This window comes from Acinonyx jubatus, chromosome D1 (genome assembly GCF_027475565.1).
Source record: "Acinonyx jubatus isolate Ajub_Pintada_27869175 chromosome D1, VMU_Ajub_asm_v1.0, whole genome shotgun sequence".
NCBI classification, from domain to species: Eukaryota; Metazoa; Chordata; class Mammalia; order Carnivora; family Felidae; genus Acinonyx; species Acinonyx jubatus.
This window is the reverse complement of record NC_069390.1, coordinates 21,512,842-21,538,395: the sequence shown is the minus strand read 5'-3', so window position 1 is coordinate 21,538,395 and position 25,554 is coordinate 21,512,842. Positions and strand designations below refer to the sequence as shown.

At 37.5% G+C, this 25,554-nt stretch overlaps 1 protein-coding gene across 8 annotated transcripts in view; it reads right to left on the bottom strand.

The window, feature by feature from the left end:
• The window catches only part of LRRC4C (leucine rich repeat containing 4C), a 1,189,416-nt gene that overhangs the window by 448,144 nt on the left and 715,718 nt on the right, over positions 1–25,554 (bottom strand). For all 8 annotated transcript variants that reach the window (XM_053203287.1, XM_053203288.1, XM_027072859.2 and 5 more), the window contains one exon: positions 24,174–24,310. The gene's annotated coding sequence lies outside the window, so the exon portion shown is untranslated. The remainder of the gene's footprint in view (positions 1–24,173; positions 24,311–25,554) is intronic.

The following is a 25,554-nucleotide window of genomic DNA, read 5'->3' as shown; positions in this document are numbered from 1 at the left end:
ATATACATTGGGCTCCTAAAATGTTTGCCAAGCTCTTGTTAAGCTCCACACAACATCCACACTATCCAGATCCACATACGCTAATCTCTTCTCGTTTCCAGCTTACTTAGGTAACAATCATTGTGTTTAAATGACAGCAATTCTTAGGAGAATATTCCTTCTACCCTAACCCAGCCCAGATCCTCTCCGTTTAAGAGCTACATCAGCATGAGTGATACATCCCCTCAATTTGCAAAAGATAAACGAGATGTATTTTCTTCTTCATGTAACAAGAATGTTTTGCCCTCCTTTACCAATTCCATATCTTCCCTGATTCCATTTAAGCCTCTGAGGTCTGATACTCTACTTCCTAAGCATTCATCCCACATATGATTCACAATTTTGTTTGTTTGTTTGTTTGTTTGTTTTTAACCTATCAGCTCTACTGCTTTCTTTTGCCATGTTCTAGAAAGTCTCTGCAAATTGTTTAACAAATGAAGACATCACCCTCTAGGGTTATATTTTATCCAAAGAATTCCTGCAATAACACAGAATGACAAGAAGCAAATACCTCACTTCAGAAGCAAGGGATGTTTTCCTTGAGACAAGGGTGTGGAGGGAGGGAGAGCAAGAGAGAGAGAAAGATAGACATCATTAATTAAATGCGACAGTGTAAATAGCTTAATATTAAAAGACAGATTATAATTTTCAAAACTGGAAACTGTGGAAGTCCGCAATTGAATGTCTTTAGTATGCATTTAGTAAGCACTGAGAACATGAGTGACTTTGGAATGAAGTAAGTCTTAAGTACGTCTCATTTTGTAAAATATAATTTTTAAGGGGTTTTATATTTAGGGAAGAGCATTCAGGCTAAGCTGTGCAGGGGAAAAATATATTGTGGGCTGCATTTGCCTGGAGAGGAAGCTGCACTCTGATAGCGAGACCTCATTCCAGATGGTGCATGAAGTCGGCCCCTTTGGTGTTTATGATTGATTAGAGTCAGACTGTGATTGCTTCCCTAGGGAGAGGATATCGTCAAGAGAATACAATTTCTTCTGTGGCTCTATTCTTCTTCCATTTGAGCACTTAGATGCTAAGAAACTCAAAGGCGAAGAAACATTTCTCTAAATTCAAACTCTTTTTCAGGATTTCATCCCTATAGTCAATTATTTCTCCTACAGAAAGGCTTTGGCTGTATTGCATGTCACAGAAGCAGCATTGGAATAGAGTCATATTTCTTGTAATGATGTCCCAAATTTGTTACTAGGTGCACTATTATGTCATCATATTTTTTTATATACACAAGATTTTTCAAACCTAAGCAGAATCATTTGAGTATCAAATATTCTAATGGACATAATGGCACTTGAAAACCATAAACTCTCTAGCAAATACAAGATTTTATAACTGAAATAGTTATTTTCAACGGAGGGCTACTTTTACCATAACCATATAAAAGTCATTGTATGATATTAGGAAAGATCATAGGATGCACAGTCCAAAGACTAGAGATTAAAACCTAACTCAGCTTGTTTAGAGTATAAGACCCATGGGGAAAGCACTTCAACACAGTTGATTTATATATATATATAGAGAGAGAGAGTATGTCTTAAGTATGTCTCATTTTGTAAAATATAATTTTTAAGGGGCTTTATATTTAGGGAATAGCATTCAGGCTAAGCTGTGCAGGGGAAGATGCATTTTCCTGGAGAGGAAGCTGCACTCTGATAGTGAGACTTCGTTTTATATATATATATGGATTAAGAGTGGTACCTACAGTGATATTGCTAGTCAATATTTGCAAATGTGCTATGCAAATTGTCAAGCATCAACTCCACCTATTTTCAGCAACACATTACAGATCTAACTGGAACATAGTAGAGAATAGACCTGACAATTTCAGAAGTCTTTGCAAAGCTAATATATGTTTATTGCTATTTTCCAGGTTTCTAGTAAGAAAAAAAAAATCTAGCTTTATCCAGAAGTTAGAGGATCCTTGGAAAAACTCGACAGTGTTTCCTCTGAATCTGATAGAGGTTAAAAATTTGAGTCTTTAATATAATGGTTAATATTCTTATACTTAAATGTGTTTATGTGAAGTAGAAAAAACATGTATTTCCTCAACTGTTGATATGAAATTCCACATTTATTTCATTTGTTATCTAAATAAACTTTGGCCTATGGTGGTAAAAATACAAGCAAACCAACAAAATCTGAGCTTTCTTATATCTTTTGGCAAGTTATAATTAAACCATCTTTATCCTGTGTTGTTAACTTTAGGGAATAAAAATAATAAAAGTTGATTATTACAAGACAATGTGAAAATCAGTTCTTATTTTGGCATGCTGATAATAAGTCATTCAAATATTGTTATTGACAATTGACCATTCACTCCATTGAAAATAAATTGTTCGTGGTAGCTATTCCCTTTCCTCACAAACATTATTTTGTGACCATCCCAACCAAGTGTTTATAGAAAGAGATTCTGATGCCCTTGACCAAATATCCCATAAGTGCCCAGGCTGGATTTTTCATTTGGTGTGGCTTTTACAAGTTAAGTATTGTTTCCACATTCCCTACCTAATTCTATGCTTTCTTTTTCCAAACTAAGGCCTGTATCTGTCTGTCGAAGTAACTTACATAAAGGAAGAGAAAGTTAGGCACCAAAGACATGTGCTTCAGGAAATACACTTGGAGTGACAGAAATGGATTCACTCTAAGTCACACTCACTTACTTGTTAAGTCCCTCACCTGTGTCACTTCAACTTCGATTGAGGACACTGAATATGGCCATTTGACAGAGTACAGATTTCTCACCCACATGCAAATGGGATAGTATTGACTTCATTGATCCTTTCCATGTCAGGATGAATCATCTACTGCTCACAGCAGTTTAGATTATAGAGGTTAGTAGTAGGGCAGCATTTGCTTTTAATTCTATTTGATGAAAATATTCTATTGGTTTCTGTAGAGTCTATGACCATCCATAGAGGTATACAAATAGATATATGTATGGAGCATTTTTAAACTTTAGTTAGTATAATTGATGGAAATATACCAGATATCAAAGTAGGTCTTTCCTCTAAAATGTTTCCTCAATACTAAAATCACCAGTATCTCTCATGTCTCATTTGGAAACAAGGTTTTATTGTATTTTTTTAACCTCTGGTTGTAGATTTTTTGAAGTTTATGATGCATTCTTATTGTGAATGTTCTAACATTTGGACAAAGTCAAAACCATATTTAAGAGAACCTCATGAACATTTTCCCAAAAAGGACAAGTACAAGAATCACAGTGGAAAACAACAACAACAACAGCAACTCACTAAGATCAGATATGATGTGAAGATCCAGAACTTTAATACATTCCCTTATTTTTATGACTTGTTTTTTTTTATAGCCAAGTTACCACTACTACCCTTTTTGCCACTAGCTGCCGTTCACCGTGAGCTTATTATGTAGCAAGCATTGACCTAACCATTTCATATAGTTGCTTTATGCAACCAGAACAGTGCTATATGGAGTATGTTTTCTCATTCCACATGAGTTCATCATTATAATTATGGTAGTTCATAATACTGCATGTCAGAAAGGTTAAACAAATTATCTCTGGTCACATAAAACAAAAGTGGTTAAGCTGGGATTTTGACTTAAGACTGGTACAAAACAATATCTCAATGTTATTTAACTACCATCAGATCCTTTGATTATTATTCTTACCAAAATACAGCCAAATTCAGTTCTGTGGCTGCTTGCCTTTCAAAATCTCAAGTGGACTCTGGCTACAATGACCAAAGCATCAGGGATCTTAACATTCCCAATAGCCTCTCACAATGCCAAGCTATTTCACTTTGTAACAGACAGAGATTTTTATGATATGAAATGTGCTTTCTACTTTCATAGCCCACTCATGAATACACTCATTTTCCTTGGGGGCACAGTTTCTGTGCATCTTGAAACAGAGAAATTTAAAAGAAATTCCATTTCTGTGAGTAATTTCTCAATGTGAAATAATAATGATATAAAAAATAAATATAAGCCATTTAAAAGGAGAGAAAAGAATTTACTATGCTTCCTCTGGAGAATAATGGGAGAGTTTTCTGACTTCCCTAATCCATCTCCTGAATGCCTGATGCACACTTTCACCACAGGGAGAAAGTAGCTTTGGTTTCCACTCTCTAAAATGAGCTGGACTATGACTCCTGCCTATCCGATGCTCTTTTCTGGGCTCTTAGCACAGTTAAAAATGGAGATGAAGCTGATTGTTTTTTTTTATGTATGCCAAATGTTGGCTGATGCCCACAAATTTTAAATCACACTGGAGATGTGTCCAGAGCACAGAACACAGATTTTCTTAAGCTTCTAGGGAGCTGGAGGGCGGAGCGAGGGTGGTGCCCCTGTAATTGCTGGAGCTGTTTTCGGCTGGAATCTGTTGAAACTGATGAAGATGTCACACTAGCAATCTCAATATGTGACAGCTCAATATTTTGACAGACATATGGCTGCAAAATAGGAAAGGCAATAGCTTTACACTGGGAACATTGGCTCTGTTGCACTTTCCCCTAATAGCACATTGAGTTATTTGCATATGGGAGGCTGCAGAAAGTTTTTAGACCCTTCATTTCTCTTCTCCCCTCACTGCATCCTGACTCTTCCTTAACACATAATATATTGCAGGAATGTCACATCAAGTTTACTGCAATGTAGCGCTGGCAAAGTAGAGTTAGAAAAATACCTACCTGGAACAGCATTTCAGAAGTACTGTCTGGGATCTGAATTTAACTAGCCTAGAATCACTTGACCATATCAGTCTTCTATTGTTTGCCAGTTATGTCAAACATGTAAACATATTTGCCCCCAAATGTAATTTTTTGAGTTTCAGGAGCCCTATAATGACCTTACTGGCAAATATAGAATGTGATATATTATTACCATAATTCACAACTAGTACTTAACACAAAACTATCAATGATGCCTCTTATCAAATACTGTTTTATTTAATCTTCATGACAACAACTTGAGGCAGGTATTATTAATGCCATTTTATGCAAAAGAAAATTGAGGTTCAGAGAAGCTAAGGGAATTGGCCAAGGTTATGTCGTTGGTAAATGGCAGCTCTAGGTCTGTATCCCAGAGCTACCTCATTTAATTACTCTGCTGTCTCTACTACCTAATGCCTCTCAAAAAATATTTGTTAAATGGATTTGTATTCAGGGAAAATACAGTTAAGTATTGGGGGATGAATTCAACATTAGGTGCTCATTTGTGACAAGGCTGGCCCAGACTCAAAAGTGAAATATTTTCTGTGATCTCGCAGGCTGGTGACATATTCTTGAATTGGTAAAAAGAACACCTCAATAGGTACACATTCAAAATAACTCAGAAAACCATGTGCAATCCAGAGAACTCAACCAAAGCTTCTGAAACGTTGCTGGGTCATGAAGAAAGGAGAAGGATGAGACTGTTTCCTGATACTTCCCATGCAGGTGGTTCTTCTTTTTCTATTGATGGCTGTATGTCCATGTTTTGGGAGGAACCAGAATTAGTTCAATCTTTGTGGGAAAGGAAGAAAGGAATTCAGGGATGGAACAAAGAAAGGAATTCAGGGATGGAACAAGATGTGTCCCCTGTGGGGACACAGACAGGAAGACAGTCTGTATTTTAGATGGAGTCTTACGTACTATTGAGAGTATACTCAATATGAGGGCAACTATAACTCTTCTATGATCTGAAGAAGCTGTTGCAAAGCCTCACATACAAGTGCCATGGAGGATTCTCCTTACTGGACTCGGACAAAATCAGGGATTTCCTCTTCTTTATCTTTGAATCCAACACTCAGAATAACGTGTATTTATCAAGTATTGATTTCCCCCTCCAGTGGCTTGTGACTCTAGAGGGGATGAGCAATGAAGATGCTTTAGTAATGAAAACCTTCATGGAAACATATCGATTAAATGAGCTCATCAGAGGTAAGAAGCATGTTGTGCAGTTTTTAAGAACAGAGAGTTTAGAATGGAAATTTGTTTTAATCCAGACTCAGCTCCTTATTCTGTAATTGAAATGCAATCCCTTTCTCTTTATTGAGGTGACTTTGCTCCTCTTTCTCAACCACTTTATCTCCTTGTTCCACTTCCTAAGTCATTTACTTTTCTAATTCTTAATCATATTCACTACATTAGTAGTCGAATGAATATATGGATGAACAAATGAATAAATGATCAGGTAGGGTTCAAAGACTGTTTTCAAGCTGAAGAAGAGGAGTCATCTTTTTCTACAGAATGTGAAGTGTTTATAGAATGTAAAAGGAATACACACACACACACACACACACACACACACACACACACACACCCCTATTATGGATTTTGCAATAAAAACCTGTGATTTAAATCATGGCCTGGCCAAGTTACATTTCTGAGCTCCAGTTACCTCTACTACAAAATGAGGAGAAGAAATGGATAAATAACATGATTTGGGCGATATGCAGTAATAGGGAAATTTGACTTTTTAATTTTGATTTTGAAAGAGTATTTTGTAGGCAGAAAAATCAATGAAGTTACAAAAACTAAATAAATAGAGAAATTCCTATTTTTTAATTCCTAAATTAGAAGTTCATTTTGTAGACTAAATGAACTGTCTGTAAAACCGGGGTAAATAATAGCACTTATAAATGTATGTTCCTGTCTTCCTTCCTGTATACAGTTGTGGGTAGAGTATATTGCTAGGTCATAGCCATGCTTTGAATACCTATTTCTCACAATTGACAGCCAGATTTTTTTTCTTCTTCTTTCTGGATTTCACAAACCTCTGAAGTGGAGGCTTTCAGAATAAAGAATGGCTGAATAATAAAGGATGGAGAATTGTAGGAAAACAGTGCTTGCCGAGTGTAATTTCCATAATGATTCCTAATTCTCAGTGGTTTTAACCTAAGGGCCACTGAAGTTGTGTTTATGTCTTATGCTGAAAGGAGCTTGATTGAAGATACTATGACTATATATATATATATATATATATATATATATAATCAATGCATCTTTCAGTTTATTACAGATGAAAGCAAGTTGTTTTCCAGGCTTATAGGCTTTATTAAATAAGTGTGTTATTTTCTCAAATGACCTATAAAAACCACCTGAGTTAAATAGTTAAGTCTTAGCACCATATATGTGGAGTAAAATGCAACACTCTCATTAAGTCTGAAAACTAGGTTGTTTACACCAACACTTAGACATAGTTTGCTTTAGAAATAAGTGCTCTCTATTAATGTTTGTGGCTAGCAACAAAATATGGATTCTATTCCTTTAGATTCATTTGATCCTACTCTAGATAAGTTTTTAAAGGGGAAGGGGATCCATAGCTATTTATGTTATCACATTGGTATAAATTGAAAGTCTTTAGTCTTTGGCTCATAGACTTTTTCTCAAGTCCTAAGGCAGTCTTGCAAAAAGATTCCCAACACCCCTATTCATCCAAGTAATATAATAATAAAATAGATCAAACTGATGGTTTTAATAGCCTGCTAATATTTACCAGCCCTTTCTTCTCTTACCCATTTCACCCTGGTGTTCCATGATACAATTTACAACCCTGAGCTGGAGTACCAAAAGTGAATGTATATTACTGAAATGAATTTAAATCTCAATTATAATTAAAGCTAGTTGTCTACAGGGAGATTTTTCTTAAGCCTTTTCTAATACATCCCAGACTCCCAGCCTATGGGTCTCATTAAATTTCTCAGCTGCCCTAGGGATTCCCAGGTTTTGGAGAGCTAAGTGATGCTTTTTGTTCAAGCTATACTGAAGGAGCTAATCATCAAATAAGAAGGGAAGAACATCTACACACATATAAGGAGGTATATATGAGACACTATAAGACATGTCCACCAAAATGCAACGACAAACCAAGGAGTACATATTCAATAGGGGAAAATCAGGAGATCGTTTATGAAGGTAATATTTGCTCCAAATACTGAGAAAAAGGCTATAACTTGAAAGCAGAAGTACAGAGAAAAAAAATAAATGACTAAAAAGCAGATGTAAGAAAAGGAGAGTATGTCTTGTCCGGTGTGCCTCAGCACAGATTAGCAGCAAAACATTGACCCTCTAGACCTTGGGATAACTAGGAGGATCTAGCATGGCCCTGCCTCCAGGAAAAGCATAATAATCAGTACCTGATGCTCACTGTTCAACTAGTTGTGTGTGTAAATCCAAGGAGGTACTCTCCAACAAGGCATCTATTTCAGCAGCCAGCTGCTAACATGTTTCTGTGCATTGTGGAAAAGGGGTAGCTGGGATAGCTGAAATAGACTGCATTGCAGGAGCTCAAGACACTTAGCCCTTGGGTAAGGGATGGAGAGGTGGGAGCATCAAATCCTTTTTACAGAAAGAACAACTAATATTAGACCAGGGAAAACATTATCATCTTAGGGTGAATTATGAATATAATTCATATATAACATAGGTAACAGCATAGGTTAACAGAATCTCAGAAAGTTAAGGAAAACCAACTAAATTCATAAAGCATAAGAAAGCAACAAAATGGCATATAAGGAGCTGCCTCAGGATAGAGAAGTGACACTGGAACTTAACTGTCAAAATTCCCACAGAAGTCCCTAATGCCTCTAGATGGGCAGGTCACCATTCAGCACACCAGGGTTGTATGGAGAGATGGCTGTAGTCTAGGACATATAACAGGAATAATCTTTGGCATCTCCAACCAGACAGTAAAAAAATGAGCCCTGAATAATGTCTGGATGAGACACTTCCTAATTTGCTCAGAGTATTAAAAAAAAATTACTTTTTTTCATGAAATGTCCAGTGTTATTTCTGAGAATGTCTTAGGCCATACTTTGCTTGGGGCATGTCCATTCACTCTCATCTTGGTCAAGATATTGTGCAACAAGCACCATTTGGCAGTGAGCACACTTAGAATATTGCTCTAAGGCACAATCTTCTTTACATAGCCTTTTTACATCTTCCATTGACAACATGTGACAACATCACACTCAAGTCTCAGGTAGAAGAATTTACCTAACCCTGCATCAGATATTAGCATTTGGACCCCCAGAGCAAAATGGCTCATATCCCAGGTTAATTACTCTTTCAGTCAGCCAGATTCTTCAATTTATGTTTTTAACAACTCTAAAGCTTTGGCTTTTTGTTTTTTTAACGTTTATTTATTTTTATTTTGAGACAGAGAGAGTGAGCAGGGGATGGATAGAGAGAGAAGAGAGAGAATCTCAAGCAGTCTCCATGCTATCAGAGCAGAGCCCTGCATTGTCAGTGTAGAGCCCCATGTGGGGCTCCATCTCACAAACTGTGAGATCATGACCTGAGCTGAAATCAGGAGGTGGAAGCTTAACCAAATGGGCCACCCAGGTGCCCCTTTAGGTTTTAAAAAATGACTTCAGCAAGATCATGCCATACTATCTTCTCTTCTCTTGACTCTTCTTTTTAATCATGAGAAACTCTGTATCTACACACATCAGCTTGCTCTGATTTTTTAAGCCAAATTAAAACAACAACAACAACTATCGCTCCTCTGCATATGAAATAAGTTGCCCAAAGTCCACCTATCCTATTATAGCCAGTCTCTAAATCTTAGTCTTGATATATGTATATTATCCTGCTGAGAAAATGATGAAGAAAAAGACTTAACCAACATTTATAGTCCTTTCATATAGATTAACTTTTTAAAACTTATAATTACACTTTCAATTTAGATAATACTATTCTGGTCCTGTATCTCTTCCATCTTAAACTTACTACATTTATTTTTTTTTAACGTTTATTGATTTTTGAGACAGAGAGAGACAGAGCATGAATGGGGGAGGGTCAGAGAGAGAGGGAGACACAGAATCCGAAACAGGCTCCAGGCTCTGAGCTGTCAGCACAGAGCCCGATGCGGGGCTCGAACTCACGGACTGTGAGGTCATGACCTGAGCTGAAGTCGGACGCTTAACTGACTGAGCCACCCAGGCGCCCATTAAACTTACTACATTTAAAAACAAGCTCATACTCTTAAAAACTGAGAACAAACGGAGAGTTGATGGGGGTGGGAGGGAGGCGAGGGGAGGTGATGGGTATTGAAGAGGGCATCTTTTGGGATGAGCACTGGGTGTTGTATGGAAACCAATTTGACAATAAATTTCATATATTAAAAAATAAATAAATAAGAAAAAAATTAAAAAATTAAAAAAATTTAAAAAAATTAAAAAAAACAAGCTCATCATCCACCTCAAGTCTCTCTTCCCTGCCCATTTCACTAAATGTAAATTGAAGCTTCCATTTACTCAAACCCCCAAAATTAGCATTATTCTTAATCTCTTTCTCTTTCACATCCTACCTTTACTAATCTCACAGATTATATATGCTCAAAACATAGTCAGAATCCAATCAATTCTTATCACTTGCCCCTCTATCATCATGGTGTTATAAACTACCATCTTTCACGTGAATGATTGTCACAGCCTGTTAATTGTTCTCTCTTCTTGTACCATCATTCACCTCTTTTAGGCTACACTTAACCACAGAACCTACAGGAAGCCAGCCTCCTAACCCACATTTCCCATTCTGGTGCCTCAATTCCATCACTCTCTCCCTTGCTTATTCTTCCTAACTTCTCTATGGACTTTGGAGCTCCTCAAATGCACTGAGCATGCTCTCACTTCATGGCCTCTCCACTTGTTTCCTCTACCTGAAAATCTTTGCTCCTGGATATTTGAATGCCTCAGTGTCTCACCTCCTTTGGGTTTTTCTTACCTTCTTAGTGATGCCTCCTCTGACTATCCATTTAAAATTGCAAGGTGCTTCCTCACCAATACTACTTCTTCTTACTCTAATTTATATTTTCCTACAGAGTGTGACACCACCCAACATAATGGTTATTTATATTATTTCATTCTACTTAGTTTTTCACTGACTGCTTCTGTGGGCTAAAATGTGCATTGAGTAGAGCTGGAGTTTGTGTTTGTGTTGTTCCCCATTCAATCCCCGAAGCCAAGACTGCCTGACTCGTGATGGGTCCTCAGTAAACATTTGTGGAATGACTGAATTCATACATGCCAATGACTTTGGAGAAAAACTGACTTGTGATCCAACTCCTGCTCTCTAATTTATTAGCTCTTGACCTCATGCATGACTTTGAATTTCAGTCTCATCTACCTCATCTATAAAACAGAAACAATGTTAAGAGTTTTGACCAAAATGTTAAATGTGAAATGTCTAAGGCATAGTAGATATGAAACAGATGATGCTTGCCATTGTTGTTATTAAAACACTACTTTTTAAAAAGTTTATTTATTTATTTTGAGAGAGAGAGAAGAGATCAACAGTGGGGGAGGGGCAGAGAGAGAGGGAGAGAGAATCTCAAGCAGGCTCCATGCTGACAGTACAGAGCCCCATGCGGGGCTCGAACTCACAAACTGTGAGATCATGACCTGAGTTCAAAACAAGAGCTGGAGGGTAACTGACTGATCTACCCGAGCACCCTTAAAATATTATTTTCAATAACCTGTGGGATGCCAGTTTCATCCTTCATTAGGCAAAAGAATTTCTACTTTTACCGCAGAATATAAAGGCACATGAATTAAAAAACAAACAAACAAAAAACAAACAAACAAACAAACACATATAAATGTCCAGCACAGAGTCTGGTCCATTGAAGTTCTATAATGAATGATTGTTTCAGCCATAGTTAAACAATTCTTAAGGTTTTTGTAGCTCTCCTATGTACTAAATTTCTTGAGTTCAAAAGTAGTTCAGCATCATGGGAGATTGGAAGGGTTTTAGAAATCCTTAGATTTAATACACCATGTTGCCAAAAGAGTGCTTTGCCTAAGGCTTTCCTATTCACTTCTGGAACAGTGACTAAGAATAAGGATTCTTCAAGGCATGCTTATCAGCTTCCAGGCCCAAAGTAGGTGGCCCTTGTTAAAGAGATTTCTTTTTCAACTTCAGGAAAATCCACAAGGACTTCGTTAGATTTTATTTGCTATCAAAAGCATGGGAACTCCTGGGGAGGCATTCTTACGATCTTCTTCCCACAGGAAACCCACCGGAAAAAAAGGAACACTTTGTTATCGTTACTGAGAAAAAGACCCACCTCCAGTTTCCATCAAAATCAAATCAGCTAATTAACCAATAGGAAAGCTGATGCCATGATTTTCTTTGGCCAAATCCCATGAAAACAAGCCAAGGAGCTTACCTGCACCAGCCTACAAGAGAATATTCTGCACATCTCTTCCCTCCTCTGTGTTCACTGACATCACATTGGTAATTGAAATAGGCCATAGGGGGAGTATTTACACCACAGAAACAGGAAACCACCAAAAACCAGAGCTTTTATGTTTTTTATTTATTTTATTCTCAGGTAGCTGGGTTTCCAGCACACTATTGGTTTTACTTTGTTATTTCCAAATGTATGAAATAAACAACAATTCATTCAAAAATTTGTTATTGCCGTGCCTTCTCTGTGCGAGGCACTGAATTTAGGGGTTGCTCTCTGAAATAGATGCATACCATTCAGTTGAATAGAATGGTTGTCTCAAATTGTTTTACTGCCTTGAAATTCCTGGTTTATGGTTTGGTTTCTCGAATAGTAAATGTGCACCGTGAAGCATTTTGCTTTACTGCAGAGATATTTCATTGTATTTGTAACATGAATATGGAGCTTTAAAGATGTAAAATGTGATAAATCAGGCATAAGGTATTCCCATGATACTTAGCATATTTGTCAATGGTGGGAAAAAAGTTGAGAAAATTGAGGTACTGCCAATAATATGATTTTACCTAGTGGGACAGGCAGGAGAGGAGACTTCAGAGACATGGACCAATTTTTCATTCAAAAGGTGTTTCAAATGCACCTGGAAACTTCTGAAATTATGTTTGATAAGCTGGAATGTGGCAAGAAGATGCAATCGCTCTGATTGTGTTCTCTGCATTGCTTACCTATCACCTCTCAGCTCTCAACCAGGTCACATGAAGGTGGCTTAGAAAAATTGGCTAAATCTTGTATCACATGGTCAGAAAAAGTGCAAGATCACATTCAGGAGGGTAGAAATCCAGAGTATCTGCCACTCTTAGACACTTAGTTTCTGATGTCTTTAATTTCTTTATTAGCTTTTATATCTTGATCTTAGCTCTGAGAATAAAATTCATATTTTATTAAGGAATTTCTTATGGGCTCTTGGCTTCCCAGTCATTTCTTGCAAGTCAATTTCCTTTTAATCCTATCTTCTCTTGTTTTACTCCAGTTTGGGAAGCCAGATTTTGAAACATGACTTTAGATTTGTCTTTTCCCATAAACTACTGCCTCCATTGCAATAAGTCCTTTCAAAAATGATGTAATACAATTCATCAAGGGGTAAATCTTCAGAAACAGAGATGCAGTCTTTAAAAAAGAAGAAGAAAAACAAACTACAATATTTTAAATAGGTTATATAATAGGAATCTCTCTTCCTCAGAAAAGTGATTATTATTCCATTACTTTGTTTCTAAGATTTTAATAATAAAACAAATTTTGTTTATGATAATACCAAGATGTATTTTAAATAATATTTTAATTCTGAATATAAAAAATATTTAAAAGGAAATAATTACTTAATATGTGGCCAATTTTTAAAACCTAATAATCTTTGTAAACATTAAAACCCACAGAATAGGGTAGTTTTCTGTTAATATAGATCATTCTATATGCCTAATACTGTATAGCATCCTAATCATTTCAATTAGTGGCAACTACAAAGTTCAAATGACAGATTAAATTCTGCCATCAGGTTCCAAATTCTTGGATTTTTCTTTCTTTTTTTCTTGTAGAGAGAGAGGGGAAGAGCACAAGCAGGGGAGAGGGGCAGAGGGAGAGAGAGAGACAGAGACAGAGAGAGAGGGAGGGAAGGAGGGAGGGAGGGAGGGAGAGAGAGAGAGAGAGAGAGAGAGAGAGAGAGAGAGAGAGAGAGAATCTTAAGCAGGTTTCACACTTAGAGAAGAGACCAATGCCAGGCCCAATCCAACGACCCTGGGATCATGAACTAAGCCAAAATCAAGAGTAGGACACTCAACTGACTGATCCATCCAGGCATCCCAAAATTCTTGGAAGTTTTTTAAGGGTATGAGTTCTAAGTCTAATTTTCTGTATAGAGAAAGTAGTAAAGTGAATTTCCATGAAACAAGGTATGCCAAGTATAAATATAGTCTGTTTATTTCAATATGCTATCTTGACTCTTAGTCTTTACTGAAAATTGTACAAAGTGAAACTCACCATACTTCAAATTCCACTCTTTCTATTTATTTTATAGCACCAGGCATTCGTGGAAAGCTTATCACCTGAAGAGCAAGCTTTTTAAGGTGAAGACAACCAAACAAAAACCAGAATGCTTTTTTTTAATGATCTTGTAAATATTCATTATTTAGAAAATCCCCTAAGTTATACCCCTGCCTTATCAATACACAAAGTCAAAGCTGATGTCCTCTAAGTAAGTATTTATGATGTAGGCCCCAAAGGTGTCTTTTCAACTGCAACAGTGAGTAGAACTCTTCTGCTTTTGCAGAAAGTTCTTTGTTTTGCATTAAACATAGTTTGTTTCTGGTCCATCGAGGTTCTTAGCATCAGGGTTCTTGCTGGTCTCTCAAGCCTCTAGCATCCACTAGTCCAGAAGTGGAATGCTAGACTATTTGTTAGCAGTGCTTCTGACTTTCTGTCAGGGTTATTTTTATATTTGTGGCTAACGTCTCTTCCTTATAAAACTGGAAGGTCATTGTTTATGTGATATCCACCCTGACAGACTTTATAATCAGTTCATGAAAATCACAGCCCCTCCTTAGGTTATGTTTAAGACAGAATTAATGCCTGTCTTAAAGGACAGTGGTGCTAAATCATGTTGTTACCATATACTGCTATTTTTGTTAATTCAACGTATTTATTTTTTATTGTGTATAATGGGATGGGTGGAATTGACATTTGACTCATAGACCACCCGTCTATATAAATGGCAAAACATGAGGCTATTGCAGTTGGTATTTGGGGATAAAGCATGTATGATTAAACAGTGGGGCCACTTGACCTTAAATATTTTAAAGTACGTATGTGAAGAAAGGTGCTTATCTTTCTTCTGCTTCTACCAGAAAAATAAGCACCTCAGTTCATTTGTAGGAATAGAATTCACATTAAGAATTCTTTAACTTGCTAATGAAATGTGAAATGTGAGAATACATTATCTAGAAATGTTATAGAACTCCTTTTCTGTAAATTTTTTTGAAAAAATAAGACAGATTACTTCCTACCAACTCAAAGCATGCTCTCTCCCTCTGCTAAACTCCTATAGCAAGTCATGTATGATGAGTAATGTGCTGCATGAAGCACCAGCAGCAAAGAGGAACAAGACACCGTCTTATTCCAAGGAGATAAAAGCACCTTCCTAACATATATTGTAGTTATGCTAGTATTTCTATTTTAGCACTGGGAATGGTTTTTCTATGACTGGATAGTTAGATCTGTATGATGTGTATATAGTACAGGACATCTATATCTTCCTTAGTGCCTAAAATATTCCTTACCATATAGGAGACAGTTATTAGTTTAATTCGTTTAGTATTTATTACTTCATTCAATAATTAGTTTTTACAATTTTTTTAATGTTTATTTTTGAGACGGAAAGAGAGACAGACTGAGAGTGGGGGAGGGCAGAGAGAGAGGGAGAGCCAGAATCCGAAGCAGGCTCTGGGCTCTGAGCTGTCAGCACAGAGCCCGACATGGAGCTCAAAACCACAAAATGTGAGATCATGACCCAAGCCAAAGTCAAACGCTTAACTGACTGAGCCACCCAGGTGCCCCTCAATAATTATTTTTAATTCACTCCTATGTGAAGCAATTATCTCTCTCTTTTTTTTTAAAGTTTATCTATTTATTTATTTAGAGAGAGAGAGAGTATGAACAGGGGAGGAGCAGAGAGAGAGGGAGAGAGAATCCCAAGCGGGCTCTGCACTGTCAAGGAAGAACCCAACAGGGGGTTCAAACTCATGAACCTCAAGATCATGAACTGAGCAGAAACCAAAAATTGGAGACAACCAATTGAGCCACCCAGAGGCCCAACAATGATCTCTTTAAGATGAATTTATATGCAGTCTTACCCAAATAGAGTGGAATGGAGTTAGTGAAAAGTTGGATTTTTTTGGAGGGGGTGCTTTGTTTTGCTTTTTTTTTTTTTTAAAGCTTCATAGTTATACTTTGATTATATTTCAAATTTAGTAATGAAAACAGATCCATCAAAAATACATCCAAGGGACTTCTGCTTTTAGGATATTAGAGTATACTTTTATTTCCTATTCACTCCATCAAGCACACAGAAAACCCTGGACATTTATATGTAAAAAAATAAATACATAAGAAGAACCTGAAAGGTAGAGAGCAGAAGGCAGACAATCTAGGAAGCTTAGATCTGAATAATGACATGATGATGAGAGTTCCTGGATTTTCCTTTTGCTTCATATATCCCAGACTTGAAACAGAAGAGACCAGAAACCCAGAAATAGTGACAGGCATAGTTGAAGAAGATGAAGAAGATGAAGAAGGTGGTGGTGGTGGAGGAGGAGGAGGAGGAGGAAACAACAAAGCCCTACTCTCTCTATCCAAAAGACAAAGATGAGGCAGCTTATCAAGAAAGAAAGCTGCAAGACAGTTGCTCTCATCCAGATAAACATCACAGAAAAAAATTGTGGCTCTATCCACACCCAGACCAGCAAAACCCTAGTGAGGACCTAGATCTTCACCTTCACCAAGCTATGAAAGCTCCCCCAAACTCTCCACTAAGGTGGTACCAGAAAAGGCCAGGTAGGGATGAGAACTATCATCCCTGCCAGGCAGCACCCCCTTGTACTGTCAGTAGAAATGACATGGGGAGACTGGACTACTTCCTCCAGTCAACAGTAACAAGGGGATCTTTCCCTTGGGAAAGGGACATGCTGGAATGGTATCAGAGTTGGCCATGTGGAGAGTCAGGACTTTCACATCCACTCTGCAGTAATGAGGCCACTCCTCCACTCATGTTATCAGTGGTGGCTAAGGGAGTAGCAGTTACATGCACTCCTATACCTTCCAGCTAGGGCAGTATCAGTGGAAGTCTAGGGGGAGCTGTTACTCATGCCCAGAAGTAATGAGAGGCCCCCATCCACTCCTGTGTCAACAAAGGCCAATTAGGGAACGTGGAATTCTACTCCGTCCTGATGTTCATTCTACCCTTGCTTCCCCTGCTGAAGAAATATCAGAAGACGCCACCTAAAACTGAAGGTTTAAATAAGATATAGAGTCTCATAGTAAAATGCCCCACATGGCCAGATTTCAATAGCAAATTACTCATTACACCAATATTCAGGAACATTTCAAATGAAATGCAAAAGACCATCAACAGATGCCAATGTGAAGAACAACTGGACATCCGTAGCCAATAAAGTCAAATTTGACTTAAGTTTCACTTCTTACACAAAGATTAACTCAAAATGGATCATGCATTTAAATATAATAAGTAAAAGTATCAACGTTTTAGGGGGAAAAGCACAGAAGAAAATCTTGGGGCCTAGTGGTCAGCAAAGAAATTCTTAGACTGGACACTAACAGCATGATGTATAAAGGGAAAAACTGATACACTGCACTTCATCAAAATTCAAACCTTGTGTTCTGTAACCCTTGTTAAGAGGGTGAAAGGATAAGCTATAGAACAGGAGACAGCATTAACAAATTGTTTATCTGACAAAAATTAGGACCTACATTACACATAAAGTTTTCAAAACTCAACAGTTAAAAACAAAAAACAAACAACCAAACAATCCAATTAGAAAATGGGCAAAAGACACAAACAGATATTTCCCTGAAGAGGATATGCATATAGAAAATAAGCACAAAAAATGATGCTAAGCATCACTAATTTTTAGAGAAATGAAAATAAAAACTACAATGAGATAATTAGGGACAATGCTCCTTGACGTCAGTCTTGCCAACAATTTTTTTTTTTGATCTGTCACCAAAAGCACAACCAACAAAGGCAAAAATCAAGTGGGATTGGGCTGGCATTTTGTACTTGTATAGCCACAAAGACCAGGGCTGGCTGCCAGATGGGATTCAGGGTCCACAGCCTTCTGAGGCTATGGCAGAGAACATGGAAGAACCCAGAATGGCTGGTATCTGCAAACATGAAAATGTGTGGGGTTAAATCTAGTGAAATGCGTAGCAGTCTGAGGCTTGTTTTTTTAGTGGCAAAAGCTGATGAGGTCCTCTGCAGAGCAGGCCACTAAGAAGCACCATCACTCCCACTGCATGGTTGATACTGTTAGCACTGCCCTTCTTACTTGTTCTTACCTACCCCTATACATCTTAGCTTTGCCAGTCTCCGGGTGGGGTCAAACCCAAGTGGGCCCTTCATGTAATGTCCCAGAAGGCTGGGGTAGCTCACCCTTCCCTCTGTCCCCCCTTTCCTGGTAAGAGGATCTTTTTACAGTTTTCCTTTTGCACATCAAAACTAAAATGAGATATGTCCTCACATCTGTTAGAATGACTATTATCAAAAAGACAAAATATAGCAAGTGTTGGCAAGGATGTGGAAAAAAAGGAACCTTGGTGCACTGTTGGTGAGAATGTAAATTGGCATAGCCACTTATGAAAATTCCTCCCAAAATTAAAAATAGAACTACCATATGATCCAGCAATTCCACTTCTGGGTATATATCCAAAGAAAATAAAATTATCTTGCACAGATATCTGCACTCCCATGTTTAGTGTAGCATTACTCATAATAACAAAGACATGAAAACAACCTAAGTGTCCATCAATAGATGGATAAAGAAAATGCCATATTCAGTCATAAAAACCCTGCTATTTTTGATAACATGGGTAAGGCTTGAGGACATTATGCTAAGGGAAATAAGTTAGATAGAGAAATATAAATACTATATGATCTCAATTATATGGCATCTAACTACACTGAACTCATAGAAACAAATAGTAGATTGACTGTTACCAAGGCTGGGGTGGAAGTTATAGGGAAGTATTGCTCCAAAGGTATAAACTTTGTTATAAGGGATGAGTAAGTTTGGAGAGCTACTGTACAACATGATGATTATAGTTAAAAATATTGTTTTGTGTATTTGAATGTTGCTAAGATAATAGATGTTCAATGTGCTTGCCACCACAATTATTTGAGATGAAGCATGCTAACTAAACTTATTGTAGTAAACAGTTAACAATGTACACTCATATCAGATTATCACATTGTATACCTTAAACTTATACAATGTTATATGTCAATTATATCACAATAAAGCTAGGGGAAAAAAACCTGTAAATATGCAACCAAAAACAAGGGGAAAAAACTCTAAATATGCAGCTGTCATATAGTCCAGCAATTCACTTCTGGGCAAAGAAATGAAATCTTATGTTCACATAAAAATCTGTACACTAATTTTTATAGCAACTTTATTTATAATAGCCCCAAACTGGAAACAATTGAGACATCCTTCAGCAGTGAATGGTTAAACACACTACTGTATATCCTTACCAGAAATACTACTCAGTTGAAAAACATGAATTAAGTATTGCATCCAATAACTTAGGTGAAGCCCCTGATAATTATGTTGCATAAAAAAAGCCAACTCCAAATGCTACATAGTGTATGGTTCCATTTACACAACATCCCTATAATGAGTAAATTATACCAACTGAGAGATCAGTAGTTGCCAGCTGCTTAAGGAAGAAGTTGGGGGATGTGAATGAAGTGAGTATGGCTATAAAAAGACAACAGGAAGGGCTTTATGGTGATAGAAACACCAATCAAAACCACAATAAGATACCACCTCACACTTGTCAGAATGGCTAAAATGAACAACCCAGGAAACAACTGATGTTGGCGAGGATATGAAGAAAGGGGAACCCTTTTGCACTGTTGGTGGGAATGCACACTCGTACAGTCACTCAGGAAACCAGTGTGGAGGTTCCTCAAAAAATTAAAAAGAATTATCCTATGACCTAACAATTGCACTACTAGGTATCTATCCAAAGAATATAAAAATGCACCCCAATATTTATAGCAGTGCTATCAATAGCCAAATTATGGAAAGAGCCCAAATGTCCATCAAATGAAGAATGGATAATGAAGATACGGCATATATATATATATATATATATATATATATATATATATATGTATTTATATATAGCATATATATGTATACTTAATACATATATATATACTATATATATATATATAGTATACATATATATGCGCACACACACACACACACACACACAATGGAATACTACTTGGCAATCAAAAAGAATGAAATCTTGCCATTTGCAACAACATGGATGGAACTAGAGGGTATTATGCTAAGCCAAATAAGTCAGGCAGAGAAAGACACACAACATATGATTTCATTCATATGTGGAATTTAAGAAACAAAACAGATGAACACAGGGGAAGAGAAGGAAAAATAAGATAAAAACTGAGAGGGAGGAAAACCATAAGAACTCTTAAATACAGAGAACAAACTGAGAATTGCTGGAGTGGAGGTGGGTGTGGGGGATGGGCTAAATGGGGGATGGACATTAAGGAGAGCACTTGTTGGGATGAGCACTGGATGTTATATGGAAGTCATGAATTGCTGGGTTCTACTCCTGAAACCAGTACTGCACTGTATGGTAACTAGCTTGAATTCAAATAAATTAAACAAAAAAGAAACGTTCTGCATTGTGACTTACTAATGTCAATATACTTGTTATATTACTGTCCTATAGGTTTGTAAGATAATTAATCATTAGGGGAAAAGGGGAACAGGGTACACAGAATTCCTCCACGTTATTTATTTTAATTTTTTAATTTTTTTATGTTTCTTCATTTCCTGAGAGAGAGAGAGAGAGAGAGAGAGAGAGAGAGAGAGAGAGAGAGAGACAGGGCATGAGCAGGGAGGGTCAGGGAGACAGAATCTGAAGCAGGCTCCAGGCTCTGAGCTGTCAGCACAGAGCCCTACATGGGGCTCCAACTCATGAACTGTGAGATCATGACCTGAGCTGAAGTAAAATGCTTAGGGAACTGAGCAACCCAGGCGCCCATGTTATTTCTTAAAAGCACACATTAACATACAATTGTTCCAGAATAAAACACTTCATTAAAAATTCAAACATCAACAATAACATCTACATATTTTACACCTGGACTACAGGGCGATCACACAAATGCTTTTAGTTGATTTTAACGAAAACTGTTCAGTTTATAGCCCTGGTGCCTAAGTGTCAGTATTTTCTACTAGGCTCTGTTAAATTACTACCTTTCATTCAAATCCATCCTCCTCTGTTTTGAGAGGTGGGGCTTGGGTCTTTGCAAAATGCATCCCCTTTGCCACTGGGCTCCCTATTTCTATCAATAGAGAGAGAGAACTAAAGGGAAACTGCAAGGTTCAAGGGGAAGAAGGAACTTAACACTTGTTCCCTGATACCATTACCCTACACAGCAGTTGGTTCCATCTTGCATTGTTTTCTACATTCCTAGAAATAACCTCGTTGTCCCCCTCTCCAAGAGCTATAACAACACTAGCTGCCTGGTATCCCATCCTCAGAGATGTGGTCTCAGTTCTGTCTGTTGAGTCCCTTCTAGTTTTTCAGGGTATAATATTGGCTGAACAGCATCCTTCACAAAATTCTGAGTTGCGGCTCATATGGCCCCAATCTGAGCTCTTGGAGCACTAGCACCCGGAGCTGGTAGAATTCTTGGAGTCATGAATCTCAGCAATGTGGAGTCCTCCTCACCCCTGAGCTTCTGAAGTTCCTCTACTTTTCAGACAATGCTCTCACCCAAGATTTCTGAAGTCCAGGTCTGCAAAACCCCGCCTCCAATATTCTAAATTCTAATCATTTCAAAGTCTTGCCTGCTGTCCCTGAATACTGTAGCCACTTCTGTAGTGACTACATGTTTGATTCCTCAGGGTCCTCTTTTGCCTTTCCAGTTCTCCAATATCTGGCTAATGATTGTTAAATTTTATCTATTTTTTTTAACATTTATTCATTTTTGAGATACAGAGAGAGACAGAGTGTGAGTAAGGGAGGGGCAGAGAGAGGGAAACACAGAATCCAAAGTGGCCTCCAGGCTCTGAGCTGTCAGCACAGAGACTGACTTGGGGCTCGAACTAACTGTGAGATCATGACCTGAGCCGAAGTAGGATGCTTAACCAACTGAGCCACCCAGGTGCCCCATCTGGTTAATGCTTCTTAAATTTTATGTTTTTGTTTTAACACTTACTCATTTTTGAGAGACAGAGACAGAGTGTGAGATGGGAGGGGCAGAGAGAGGGAAACATAGAATCTGAAGCAGGTTCCAGGCTCTGAGCTGTCAGCGCAGAGCCCAAGGCAGGGCTCTAACCCTGAGATCATGGTCTGAGCCAAAGTCAGACGCTTAACCTACTGAGCCACCCAGGCATCCCAAATTTTATCTGTTAAAATAACTGGCATGGTTTCTGTTTCCGGAGCTCAATCTAATGGATTCAGGCAATTTGTAGCAGGGTTTGAAGCTGAATAAAGGGAAAGAGGCTAGAGAGGCTGTGAGACCATGTGTAAGGCCAAGTTATGATGGGCAAAGAGAATGCTAAGAAAAACAATCAGAAACAAGAGTGGTGGGGGGGGATGGACAGAAGTTCAGGGAGAAGAAGAGTTGCAAAGTTTTCTGTTGTTTTTGAGAAAAGTACAAACGTATAAAGACAGGCCAGTACTGCCCTTTTTTCCCCTTGTTTTCACATCCTTCTTCTGTTCTGGCTCACATATGTTGCCAGAGTAACTTTCTTTTCACTTACAGGTGACTATCTTCCCTATAAAAGATCCAAACTAAAAGCAACAACAACAACAAAAACAAATAAACAAACAAGCAAAAAGCACCTCCTTTTCTGAATAGATAGAAGGATTAAGATTAAAGGCAAAGAAAAGGGGCAATCATGCATACTTGAAAAAAAAAGAGCTTAAAATCTTTTCTTTCTCCATTCGTTCATGTTCCCCTATGATACTTTATCTTGCCATTGCCTCCTCATCTTTAGAGAGCACTTTCTGCATATCTAATGTTCTTATGGGACTCTCAAAACAAAGTGGGCTCCCTGAAGACAGATAGCATGTCTTCTATTAGCTTAATCTAAATAACGTGATGGAGTTGATGCGGGAGAGAATAGCTGTATTCCAGGAAAGTCTTCAGTTATGGATTAGGACAGATATCTGTTATACATGCAGCCCAGGGAGAGCTAAATATTAACAGGGAAATGTATGAGCAATTCCTCCTACAGGTTTGTAGAACATTTCTACTTCTCCCTTAAAACAGCATGAATGATTCAAGTAAGTATTTGCCAATTAAAATGGCAAGTATAAATGTCTCTCTTGCCATATAGATGGAGCTTAATGCCACTATAACTATATATTTTTTTCTCTTCAACACAGTGAAACACCACAGATGAATGAACATATTTCCATTTTACAGAGCTGGACAGGTTTTACTTCTGGGCTCAAATGGTCTTGACCATTGGTGGCACAACATTTATCTGAAGGAGATGCCACAATCCATGTCGAGCTCATGAACTGCCACTTGTAGGAGTCACTTGGACTTTCATGCTTCCCTACTGGTTCATTTAGACAAGTTCAACTTTTCTAGTAGCCCAACATCAACTATTTTCATGCTGTTACCACATCAAGCTTTCCAATCTCACCAGGTTTTCAAAGGAAGAATAAAAAGCCGGCTACCTTCTTCAAACACTTTGTTCCATATTAAAAACCTAACTGCTGCCCCCATTTCAAAAAAGGAGGGGGACATCATCAATTGTCTCTTTCATTCTGAATCCTGGGCAGGCCAATCTGCCATAACTCCCAGGCTGTGCAAAGGAACATCTGCTAGAGGAACAGTTAGTTTGACGCCCGCCCCTCCACAGAAATCACTGCTAGTAAAAGTTTTATGAGGTGGGTACTTTTTTCCCCCGTTTCCTCCTTTTGTAACTGACTGAAGCCCAAATGAGCAAGATGAAATGGCCAGATATTTGGCCAGATGTTGGCATACACATGTGTATGTTTGGGAGGGAAGAGAAGCTGTCAGCTGTACCAAAGGAATACTAGAATCATCTGAAATGCAATTAACAGCCCCACAGTCAATGAATCTTTGAAGGATTCTAACAGAGTAAATTACACCTCTCACTTACCTATGGCAAATTGTCCATGGACCAGTTTCCTTGTTTGTGAAACTTGAATCCGGTCAATTTATTCAGACTCCAGAGTAGTTTCAGGATGTTTCCATTCTGTTAATCTACATGGGTTATCTCTGTTCTTCCAGTAACTTCTATAAACACACACATACACACACACACACAATAAAAGGATATCTTAGAATATGTAATGCTGGATAAATACTGGTTGACAGTTTAGATTTTTAGCATCCATAACTCACGCTATTTTTTTTTTAGACTATTCTTATTATTTGTAATAGAAAGTGATGGGAACAAAGCTTTTCTCTTTTAAAAACTACACTGCAGGTCAATGTGGTTTGGTATCTACAGTTACAACTAGTAGAAGTATACCAGGTGAATGGCAAAAGCTTAATAAAAACATATTTATTAGAGACTCAGTATTATAGATTTTACTAAAATCTGCCTGTTATCACATACCCTCAGAAGGTGCAAAGGAATTTAACATTTGAGAAGTTACCATGAACCTGGGTTTGGACTAGTATTTTTATATACATATTATCCTATTCAATTAGCATAACAATCTTTCTAGCACTTACTACCTATAGCTCTCTCTCTGACATTTTTCAGATCATAAGGGAAAGACTTATAGGTAGAAGGAGGTTAGATTTTAAGACTAGATAACCTGAATCCACTTCTCTTACTCTTTCCTTACTCAGGCATAGGAGAAGCTCATAGATTATTTTTTGTTTTGTTTAAATAATATCAAAATGTTTTGTATACCAAATATGCCCTAAGACTACATACATATATACATACATACATACACAAAAAGAGTGACTTGGTCATTGGGTTATGGGAAATTCCAAGGTAAGACTGATAAACTTCATGTCATTTCATGATATGATAATTATCACTCCATAATTATAATCTAATTCCTTAAACACATAAATTTTCTTTCCCTTATCACAATTGTTTTGGCCTGAAGTTTTATATCGATTTTAGATTCATAGGACTCTTGTAACTAAATTCAACAAAATCAGTTCCTGTGCATCTAAACCATATTGCTTATTTAACACCCTGTTGTATTAACTGGTTTATATTATGAGACCATCAGCTGTAGTGATCCTCTCCTCCCAACCTATAAGGATCGTTATGGCAGCAATAAAATATTCCATGGATCTCCTCATATTCCAGGAAATAGTGAGCCACAGAAAACAACTGCTCCTCACATGGAATACTTCCTCTTTAGAAATATCCCCAAATTGCTCACTTATTCCCTACAGCCAACCAAGAACTGTTAAAAGTATTAATTAGAAAGTCTTCCCAGCTTGCCCAAATCTTAATAGAATTATTAGATACAGTCTCAGTATTTTCTACTTTTACTCCATAAAATTTA